The sequence below is a fragment of the Euprymna scolopes genome, chromosome 24 (genome assembly GCF_053919585.1).
Source record: "Euprymna scolopes isolate OS-2025 chromosome 24, ASM5391958v1, whole genome shotgun sequence".
Lineage (NCBI taxonomy): Eukaryota > Metazoa > Mollusca > Cephalopoda > Sepiida > Sepiolidae > Euprymna > Euprymna scolopes.
In genome coordinates, this window is record NC_136505.1 from 84,149,829 (window position 1) to 84,160,597 (window position 10,769).

General features: G+C 29.7%; 1 protein-coding gene across 3 annotated transcripts in view; it reads right to left on the reverse strand.

Annotated features, from left to right (window-relative positions):
• LOC145246815 (uncharacterized) overlaps positions 1 to 10,526 on the reverse strand; it is a 394,355-nt gene extending 383,829 nt beyond the window's left edge. For 2 of the 3 annotated variants that reach the window (XM_080108635.1, XM_080108638.1), the window contains exon 1: positions 10,216 to 10,526. The gene's annotated coding sequence lies outside the window, so the exon portion shown is untranslated. Of the gene's footprint in view, positions 1 to 9,875; positions 10,012 to 10,215 lie in introns of those variants that run through there. The other variant, XM_080108636.1, reaches the window with a different exon arrangement.
• Positions 10,527 to 10,769: the final 243 nt, after the last annotated feature.

Consider the following 10,769-nt stretch of genomic DNA (forward strand, 5'->3'; position numbering starts at 1 on the left):
GCCTCGACAATTAAAAAATATTAAGAAGTATTAAAGATTAAAGGAATATATATATATGCATATATATATATATATATATATATATATATATATATATGAATCTAAATATATATATAAATCTAAGGGCGATTTAGGATGTTTTTTTATTATGGATATTATAACATTTTAGAGGGAAATACTCGAATATAAAAACATGACTTGATAACACAGTATAAGAGTAATTATTTGGAAATAATGACACTTATGATCTGTTATATATATCTATGAAAATAAAGTAGTATACTTGTACATTGATATCGATATCATAATAAATATTAATAATAATAACATTAAACTATTTACGTTCCTTAATTTTGTGAAATACATGCAATAATTGAGGAAAATTTACACCAGCTTTCAACCAATTTTAGATTAATAAATTAAGAATTTATAATGCTCGGTGATCAAATCATTCATCTTAGCGAGTGGTTGTCTTATAACTCTTACAATATTTCTTTCTTTTCCACCATCCGTTCGTTGTAACTCTTCTAAGCTCTTCCTCACACCCCACTACCCTCTATTTCCGCCCTTTCATTCCAGAACCCATCAACTTATCTGCATAGCTATTGCAACCCTTCTCATACCCGCTACAATATATCAATCTTTATTATTCACTTCCCTTTCTTAAATTAGAGTTGTAAATCACGTGACTCAAACTCTAAATTAAAAATTAAAATTTGACGTTTTGTTTTGCTTTCATTTTAAGAGCATGTCTCTTGAAATGGGAAGTTTAGGTTGTCCAATGAAGGTCATCATTTGACCGAAACAGTAACGTCATTATTGTAGCATATAATTTGTTAACCTAAAATTAAATAAAAATATATCTTAGTCTTCGTTACATTGATTGTTTTTTTATATACATTTGGGTACCTTTAACATGGATCAGTAATAATAATAATAATAATAATTATAATAATAATAATAATAATAATAATAATAATAATAATAATAATAATAATAATAATAATAATAATAATAATAATAATTTTATCGGCTCCGTCATTGTTGAGCACTTTGTGACGTGGATTATTACTGCCAAATATGGACGGGGTAATTTTTCATACATCATTAAAAATATTCCAACAATTGGAATTACCATCTTGAAATATAAAGAACTCCTCAGAGGCATTAAATTGAAGGCACATTCTTCTTTAATAAGTCTTCACACAACAACCGTAAGGATTATTTTGAATGTAAAAGCGTGAAATGGCGTCACGTGTTGATTATTTTGAAAGGGATCTGATGATTGTTATCAAATCACTTTCTATAAAAGGAAACCAATCTATATAGAAACCTTGATAATACTGCTAAGGTTATTAACAATAAAAAACATATTTGTAAAGTCAGAAAAAAATTCTACAAACTTACTAAATAAGAATATCATAAATTACTTAGAACATTACAAATAATTATAAGAACATCTAATTCAGACATTGTAAATACAATAACTTTGGACAGCAAAATAATAACCGATGAGATAAAAAATAGTCATAGAGTTAACAAACTACATAGAAAAGATGTGTACATTTTTCTCAAAGCTCATAAATCGGACTTTATTAATCAACCTTACAAGGCTCATAAATCACAATAGACCAGAAATAGGTAAAATCAGTAAAAGAATACTAGAAAGTATTAACATTCAAATAAAGTCTACCTTTAGAGTAAATCCGTGGATTAACATAGCTGAGACAATTAAGTGGTTCTCCATGTTTGAAAATAAAGAAAAATACTCTTTTACACAATTTGATATTAAGAACTATTACCCATCGATAATCAGGGAACTCTTTTTTTTACACAGTGATCACTACTTATCAAGGCCCGGAAGCCACTCAGGGATAAGGGTTATTTCAAGTACATTACGTTAGTGTGGAGATTTGATGAAGTGTTTAATTAAGGGGGCGGTTCATTAGGAATTTGTTAACATTGGACTTGAAGACATCCAAGTTGTAATCCGGAGGGAAGCAGGCAGACGGAACAGAGTTCCACAGGCGTGCAGTTCTAAGAAAGAAGCTTTGTTCATGGAATCCGCGTTTTGATTTAGGCACAGATATAGAGTGGGGGAAATTTTTCACAGTGGATTCAGCTAGACGGGTGTTTTTCGTGAAAGATTGGCGAGGGGGGACCAGAGATTGGAGTTCAGACGAGCACCTGCCATGGAAATAACGATAAAACAAGGATAAGCTCGCAACGTCTCTTCTGTGGGAGAGAGGTTGCAGGGTAGAGAAAAGGGCATCCCCGACTAAGCCACGAAGTCTATTTTGTACTCTGTCAAGGCAGGATAGGCTGTTTTTAGCAGCTCCTGCCCAGATATGGCAACAGTATTCCATCCTTGGACGTACTTGGCTTTTATATAGATAGAGAATTGCAGACTTTTATATAGATAGAGAATTGCATCAATTTATAATGATGAAATCACCATCATTAGAAAATGTAGAACTGCAGTATTAATAATTAATAACGAACAGTGCCTCCTCCCCCCAAAAAAAAACAAGTTGAATAATTTGATGTAGCTATGGCACCTTTGGAATCAGCTAAAAGGAGTGATTTAGTTGAACTTTATATTTTGTATAACCTGACTAAAGATATTGAAGTTGAAGACATTAGTCTTAAAAGAGATTACGGACTTATGGTTATAACAAAATTCAAATAAGCCAAAATGTGATAAAATGAAGAATTAAGAATAATTAGTAGAGATTAATTAAAATATTAAAGCAGTTAACTTTCTAGACGTAACCTTAAACTTAAAGAAAGAAACACATTAACCATACAAAAATACTATACGCATCTTATTTATGTCGATCCACTTTCGAATCACTCAAAATCTATCACAAAACCCTTAAATCAATTAGCAAAAGAATAAATGATAAATTTTGTAACCAAAAGATCTTTGGTTCCCACAAAACTTTCTATAAGAAAGCTCTTAAAGAACGTGAATTTAAGAATATACAAATATAATATATTGAACGTAGATAAATAGACTTTAAAATAGTCGAAAAAGAAAATTATCTGGTTTACCCCTTGTCAATTTAATAGTAACAACCAATATTAGTAGAAAATTTCTGAACCTTATAAAAATTATATTTTCATCCGGATAATATCCTACATAAAACTTTCAATAAAATACAATTAAATTAAGCTATAGTAGTTATAATCTTGAGAAAATAATTAAAAAAACACAATAAGAAAATTTTAAATGATAGAAATAAAACCATAATATATCTTAAATCTGTTAAATCATATAGCTGCATTAATAAATAAGAATGCCCATTAAAGGTACTTGTTTAGTAACTTAAATAGTATATAAAGCTTTTTACTAAAGAAAAACAAGAGATTATGAAATGCATTCAAGGCGAGCTTCTCCGGTCAGAAATGTACATTTGAGAACCTAAACTACAAACCAAACAACATTACCTACCATAAAGAGTTAGTTGAGCAAAACTTTACACCAGTTGTGAAATAGAAAATTTAAAAAAGGCAACGCTTGCCTATCTTTAAATTTATCCTGCTATTTATGTCTGAATAAGAAATTATTCATTACGAGATTTAAGGAAATCAAACTTTTATTAACTGTAAGTATTATAAAACACATGTTCTCCGCAACTTAAATATTATCCTATAATTTATCATTAACAAAATACCTACGTTTATACCATGCTAGTAATCTTATTATTAAAACTTAAAAATTATAATTGATTATAGATGTATTTACTATACCATTAATATTTGTAAATAATACTTTCGCCTATCTTTAAATTTCTCAAGTTTCCCAACATCATTATTATTTGTCTAGTATTGATATATCTGTATATGTGTGGTGTATATATTTATGTATGTATGCATATATATATATACACACATACACATACACATATGTATGTGTGTGTGTTGCGGGTATATATGTGTATGCACATCTATATGTATATATTTTATATCTGTTTCTTATCTACATGCAAATTATTGATTAGTCATATATTGCTTGGCATTTATTATTTTTATTATGTTTGTATATTGGTATATGTTACCCATTGTCTTTTCTGAAAAAAAAAAACATCTCAATATTTACTGATTATTATTTCATTCTCTTCACTTTAGTCACTTACCATTTGCTTTAATTGTGTCCGAATATTTTAACAATTTCAGCATTACGATATTTCTACTTTTTGTCAATCGTAATCTGTCTTACATTCAATTTTTAGGTGTATTTAAAAACTTTTAGGAGCTGAAATAGTTTGAATTATTATTATATTTTATCATAACATGTACCGATATTAATGTACCTTATTTATATATATATATATATATATATATATATATATATATATATATATATATATATATTATGGCACTTCCTTATTCTCAGATAATCCTAAGTTCCCTTATCTCCTCATATTGTGATATGTTATCCTGACCAATTGATTTATATGCGAGCATTTTCTTCTAAAATAATATCCATAATATGAAAATAATTTTAATTCACCTTAAATGTATATCTATATAGTTGGTTATTTATATATTCTCCTTCAATGTTTTCGTATTTTAATATCTTTTTCGATTACCTGAAAATCTATATTTTAACAAACATCTTAGTTTAAATAATTCAACATTGTGTATATGTCTTTTTAAATGCAATCTTACAAAAATAGGTATATTTGCTGATGACATCACGCTTTATAACATAAGACATAAGGGAAAATGAATGTACCCATACCAAAGGAAACAATAAATGCTACCAAGATTAGACTTCTTTCTATTAACAAGTACAAAAAACTTTCTCAACCATCGATTTCCATGACTAATACCCGATTACTCATCGTTCAAATTTCTTGGTTAAATATTCACAGGAAACATGAATTGGAACAAATATATTGAGGACATTGCCAAGGCTGCGGCAAAGAAGGTAGGACGCCCTGTACCGTGCGAGAAATTTACTTACACCTAAGAGTATCTTATATCGCTACAAAGTCACTATTCGCCTACGTATAGAGTACTGTTGCTACATCTGGACTGGTACATCTAATAGCCTCTCCCATTTTAGACAGAGTCTCAAAACGAGTCTCCACCTAATAAGCCCCGCATTATCAGCCAACCCCCAACCTCTGTCCCATCGCCGAAATGTTTCATCCATATGCCTCTTTGACACGTGTTTTAATTGGATGTGCTCTCACGAACTGAAGCACTTTTGCCGCCTCGACGTACATACCGTCGACTAATCCGCGGAGCACAATCCCAATCATACAACGCTCAGATCCCTATATTCCGGAAAGACTCCTAATCTAATGGTTTCTTCTCTCGGACTCCTAGATTTTGGAAGTCTGTTCCTTTTTCCTGTTTCCCTTGGGTGTACTAAATGCAGGTTTAAATAAAATATAAATAGACATCTCACTGCTCAACTGCCAACAGTCCTCTGAAAACACGAACCTAAATAGCAGCCCCTTACGTCCAAGTGGATATACTCTCAGTTTGGAGTGAAAAAGAAAGAAACAAAAAAAAAACGGGTTTATTCAGGATTTAACCTAAATGTATCATGTTGCAATTTAATGTATTTCAAATAATTAAATGTATCATGTTGCAATTTAATGTATTTCAAATAATTAAATGTATCATGTTGCAATTTAATGTATTTCAAATAATCAAATGTATCATGTTGCAATGTAATGTATTTCAAATAATTAAATGTATCATGTTGCAATTTAATGTATTTCAAATAATTAAATGTATCATTTTGCAATTTAATGTATTTCAAATAATTAAATGCATCATGTTGCAATTTAATGTATTTCAAATAATTAAATGTATCATGTTGCAATATAATGTATTTCAAATAATTAAATGTATCATGTTGCAATTTAATGTATTTCAAATAATTAAATGCATCATGTTGCAATTTAATGTATTTCAAATAAGTAAATGTATCATGTTGCAATTTAATGTATTTCAAATAATTAAATGTATCATGTTGCAATGTAATGTATTTCAAATAATTAAATGTATCATGTTGCAATTTAATGTATTTCAAATAATTAAATGCATCATGTTGCAATTTAATGTATTTCAAATAATTAAATGCATCATGTTGCAATTTAATGTATTTCAAATAATTAAATGTATCATGTTGCAATGTAATGTATTTCAAATAATTAAATGTATCATTTTGCAATTTAATGTATTTCAAATAATTAAATGTATCATTTTGCAATTTAATCTCGTAATAAAATGAACGTCGGGAATGAATGGTCACTGACTTGTTTGATTGATCGCGATGTGTGTTCATGTGTGCGTGTACCTGTATGTGTATGTGTGTATGTTTGTATATGTGTGTATGTCTCATGAAGGAGTGAGTTGATTCAATGTAGACCCGTATTGACGCCCTCATAAGTCAATCGACCTGAAAAGAGTTAAAAAAACATTTCCGCGCAAAATGTTTAGTTCGATCAACAATAGAGAAACAATGTGTAATAAAGGTTTTACTAATTATCTACGACAAATCAATGCACGACATATTTGCGGAACATAATTTACGGCTACATAGAAAATCTAACAACAACAAAAACACAAACTATAAAAACAACAACAACAAATCATTTACGATTTTAAAAATGTAAACAATTTTTTGCTTTTACCTTAAGGAACATTTTTTTTTCTTTTTATGCTTGACCCGTATTTTTAACAATATTCCTCCTAAGTCTGAAAAAGCTTGTTTATTTTTCCAAAGTTTTTTAGCAAAATAAAAAAAAGAAACCAAAAACAACAAACAGTAGGCGGCATTTGTCGTACCTTAATTTGTCGTACCTAAATAGTAAACACGTGTGTAAATGATAGCAATAGTCGAATGAGAAAACAATCTTTAAACAGTAAATTAATGAGATGTCATTTTGCAAACTAATAAACAAATGTCTAAACTTTATTATGACGATCTCATACACATCGCCAATATATAGGTACGTGTAAATGAATGGCCGAGCAGTAAGCATTTTGACTGTTCCTTTCACTTCCAAAATTACCAAAATTAAGGAAATCAATCAATTTTAATGAGATTTTCAGTATTTATCAAAGATAGAGAATACAATGAATCTATTATTTTTAAATGATAGTGAAAAATAATAGAAAAAAATGGATGATTTCTACTAAATATTTATTTGATAAAGTATGGGTGGACAGAACGGCGAAAAATACAATATATGTTTACAACTTTCATTAGTAAATAATCCTTTTTTTTCAGATATGAATTCTACTTATTCATTAATAGAGAATATGTTCAGCTTATTTTTTGATGAATAATAAAATTTAAGAATAAATCGAGTAATGTGATTGCTAAAACTGAATTTTTGAAAATTTTACAAAATTTTTATCTCAAAGTCTAGGGAAAAACCTTGCTAAACAGACGTCATCTATAATTATAGATATTACTGAATAAAAATATTATACCATATGAAACATGAAGCTTTTTAGAGAAAAATAAATTCTTCTTTGTGTCCATTGAAAATAAATGAGCATTTCATATTTTATTAAAATGAAATGAAACGAAATTATTACACTTCGCGTTATCCATACTTTCCGAAAATCGGTGGATATTTTAAGTTTACATAAGAAACATAAAATGACGAAAAATTTAATTTAATTGTTTTTGGAATTAATTTTTGGTAGATCTTCATTTTTTAGGGGTTCTACCCACTTGGCTAAAAAATTTTTTGCGATTGCACGGGCATTCGCTGCTGTTTTTATTGAAAAAGAGTTGTAATGATTTATTTTTAATTATTTATTTTTTTAGCGGGGATCTTTACAGTGCTCAATATCCGGAGAATAATTTCTTCTATTTGTATCCATTCTGCCGAAATATCTGGTGGAGATGGTATCAGGTACTTCTTCTTTTTGGGGGCGATTACATGTTTTTATTCGTTCTTTTATTTTTGGAATTGTTGTGAGGGTATCCATGTTGCCCATGATGAAAATGATTAGTGTAGCAGGTGTGTTCCAAACGGAACTTCATGCCAACCCATGCAATGCAACGCTGGGTACCCATACTACTATATATATATATATATATATATATATATATATATATATATATATATATATATATATATATATATATATATAACTAGCTAAAAGTGATCTTTTGGTAACCACACATATTAAGAACATTATTTCAGGTTAAAAATAGTCAAATGAAGTTAACGAGGTTTATTATTGTGCACTCCATATATAAACCTCGTTAAATTCATTAGTTTTTATCTTTGACTATTCTTAACTAGAAATAATAGTATACATATTTATAGATTTACACTTTTTGGCTTACAGCAACATTTTACACACTTCCCTTTTTTGTTTTGAATTTTAAGGACACAAACTTTGAAGTAAAATAAACAATTAAGCTTTCATGGGTGTAAGTAGGCGAAAATACTTTCTTCTTCAAAGAGCATGTGATTGGCAAATAATAAACAGTTGAAACGGACACTCAACAAGCGCTCGACAAGTGCTTGAGATCTATTATAAGTGAATTGAAGTCTATGAATGAAGTTACAGAACACAACAGGAAGACGCGTAACTTTTTCTTTTTATTTTGACTTCCTATATAAAAACAAACAATAAAAAACAAACAATAAAAAACAAACAATAAAAAAACAAACAAACGGGAATACAAAAAACAAATCGTATTTACCCGGTGTTTTTCGGGCGGAGATATGATTCCGAACGATGGGAATTCAAAATAAATTCATGTTTACAATTTTAAAATTTCGGTACTTATGCAGAATACGGACCGTGCTGAAATATTATAGTTATTAGAAACGAAATGCTAATATGAGGAGGAGGTTTTTAACTATTCTGCACTTTCATATAACAATTTAATCAACGGAAAATACCGTAAAAATTGACTTTAACTTGAAAATACTATCTAAAAAAAATATCAAAGCCCGTAAACTGAATACATCAAAAAATCATTTTAATTTTTTCATTTCAATAAATATTCGATTAATAGTAAATAATTCAATGTGCTATTATCAAAGTTACGAGAGGCGAGAAACAAAAAGACACACGAGATTTTGTTTGATACAGACATAATTTACCGTTTCTTGTAAGTCACGTTCAGCAATACAATCGAAACGAATAAAACACGAGCGTTTAATTAAGCGTTATAAAGAATCTAATCGTGGTTACAATAATTTTTATGCTTCTACAGAATTTGAACAGAACCAAACCGACTTTTGCCGAACTAAACCTAAAATTTGGTTAGGATTACTGGGTTGGTTTAGGTTAGTTTAAGGACCGTGCTGAAATATTAACCTTACCTAGAAAGCCATTCTTAACATGGAGAGGGGGGACTTGTTAAATATTATATGCTTTCACTTAACAATTTGATAAACAAAAGATACTGTAAAAATTTAATCCTCATTAAAATTGGCACTTCTGTATTCCACACACACACACACACACACACACACACACACAAACACACACACACACACACACATATATGTGTGTGTGCGTATATAACGGTTCGGTTCAAACACTATAGAAATATTTTTCCAAAATAAGATTAAAAAATCGCTTGAATTTTGATTTCAATACATATTCGATGAATACTTACTAAATAAAAATAATACTTCAATATGTATTTATCAAAGTTACGTATAGACGCGACCGTGATACACGCACAAACACGATATTTAGAGATTTTTTTTTCTAAAATAATAATGCAGTCATTCTATATTCGTCTTAAAATAAATTACATAAATTAGAAGAATCGAAAATTTGAATAAAAGATGCTCTTTCGTTTTCATCACAGTTAAGCTCTTATGTTTATATGAGAGTGGAGTTCGGTCTCAGGCGGCACTCACCTTTATCCAGGCATTACCTCCTCTTTCAGGAGGAGTGGAGAGTTTTTTTGTTTTGTTTTTTTTTGCCTGTCACCTGTCAGAGAATACCGACGTGTCTGCTTATGACAGCTTTTGCATACATTCAAGTTAGGCAGCGGAGGACGGAGGAGTGGGCGGGTCAAAATGCTCCGCTATAAATTGACCTTGTGTCTGACTTTGTTCTAGTGCGAGCCAATTAAATAACCACGTTAACTTAAAATGTAAACAATAAGCGAAATATGAAGCAAGCGGAGACGTCTCCCGGGGTAGAAGAACATAAATAATATAAAAATAATTATAAATAGTCTATATTTTTACTTACCGTCTAAACTCCAGTAGAACACGTTCTTTTTTTGTGTGATGGAAGTGTTGAATCAGAGCAAGTAATTTCATAAACAAAGAAGAAATGGCCCGATGGTAGAGGAATCCGGTTGTTCGCAAAAAGAAGAAGCAATTACTATTATTATTATTATTATTATTATTATTAGAAGTAGTAGTAGTAGTAGTAGTAGTAGTAGTAATGGGGGGGTCTTTCTTTTTGACAAGCGTTCGATTATTACTTCGTTCACCTTTAAAAATAATCCTCCTACTCCGGTTATCATTCGTCCGTCTCACTCCCCCTCTCTCAATATCTATTTATCTATCTAACAACATTGTCGCTATTTGTTCGTCTTTTCCCACTCCCCTGTAAACTCTTTCTATTCCTTTATTACCCCCTCTGTCTCTCTCCCTCTCCTCTCTTTAACTCTCTCATTCTTTCTTTCTATCCACGCCTTTCGTTGCTCAGACACAAGGAAAAAAAACAAAAAACAAAACAAAAACAAAACAAAACACGCTCTTACATAAATCATTAACCGTTTTGTTTTATCACCTTCA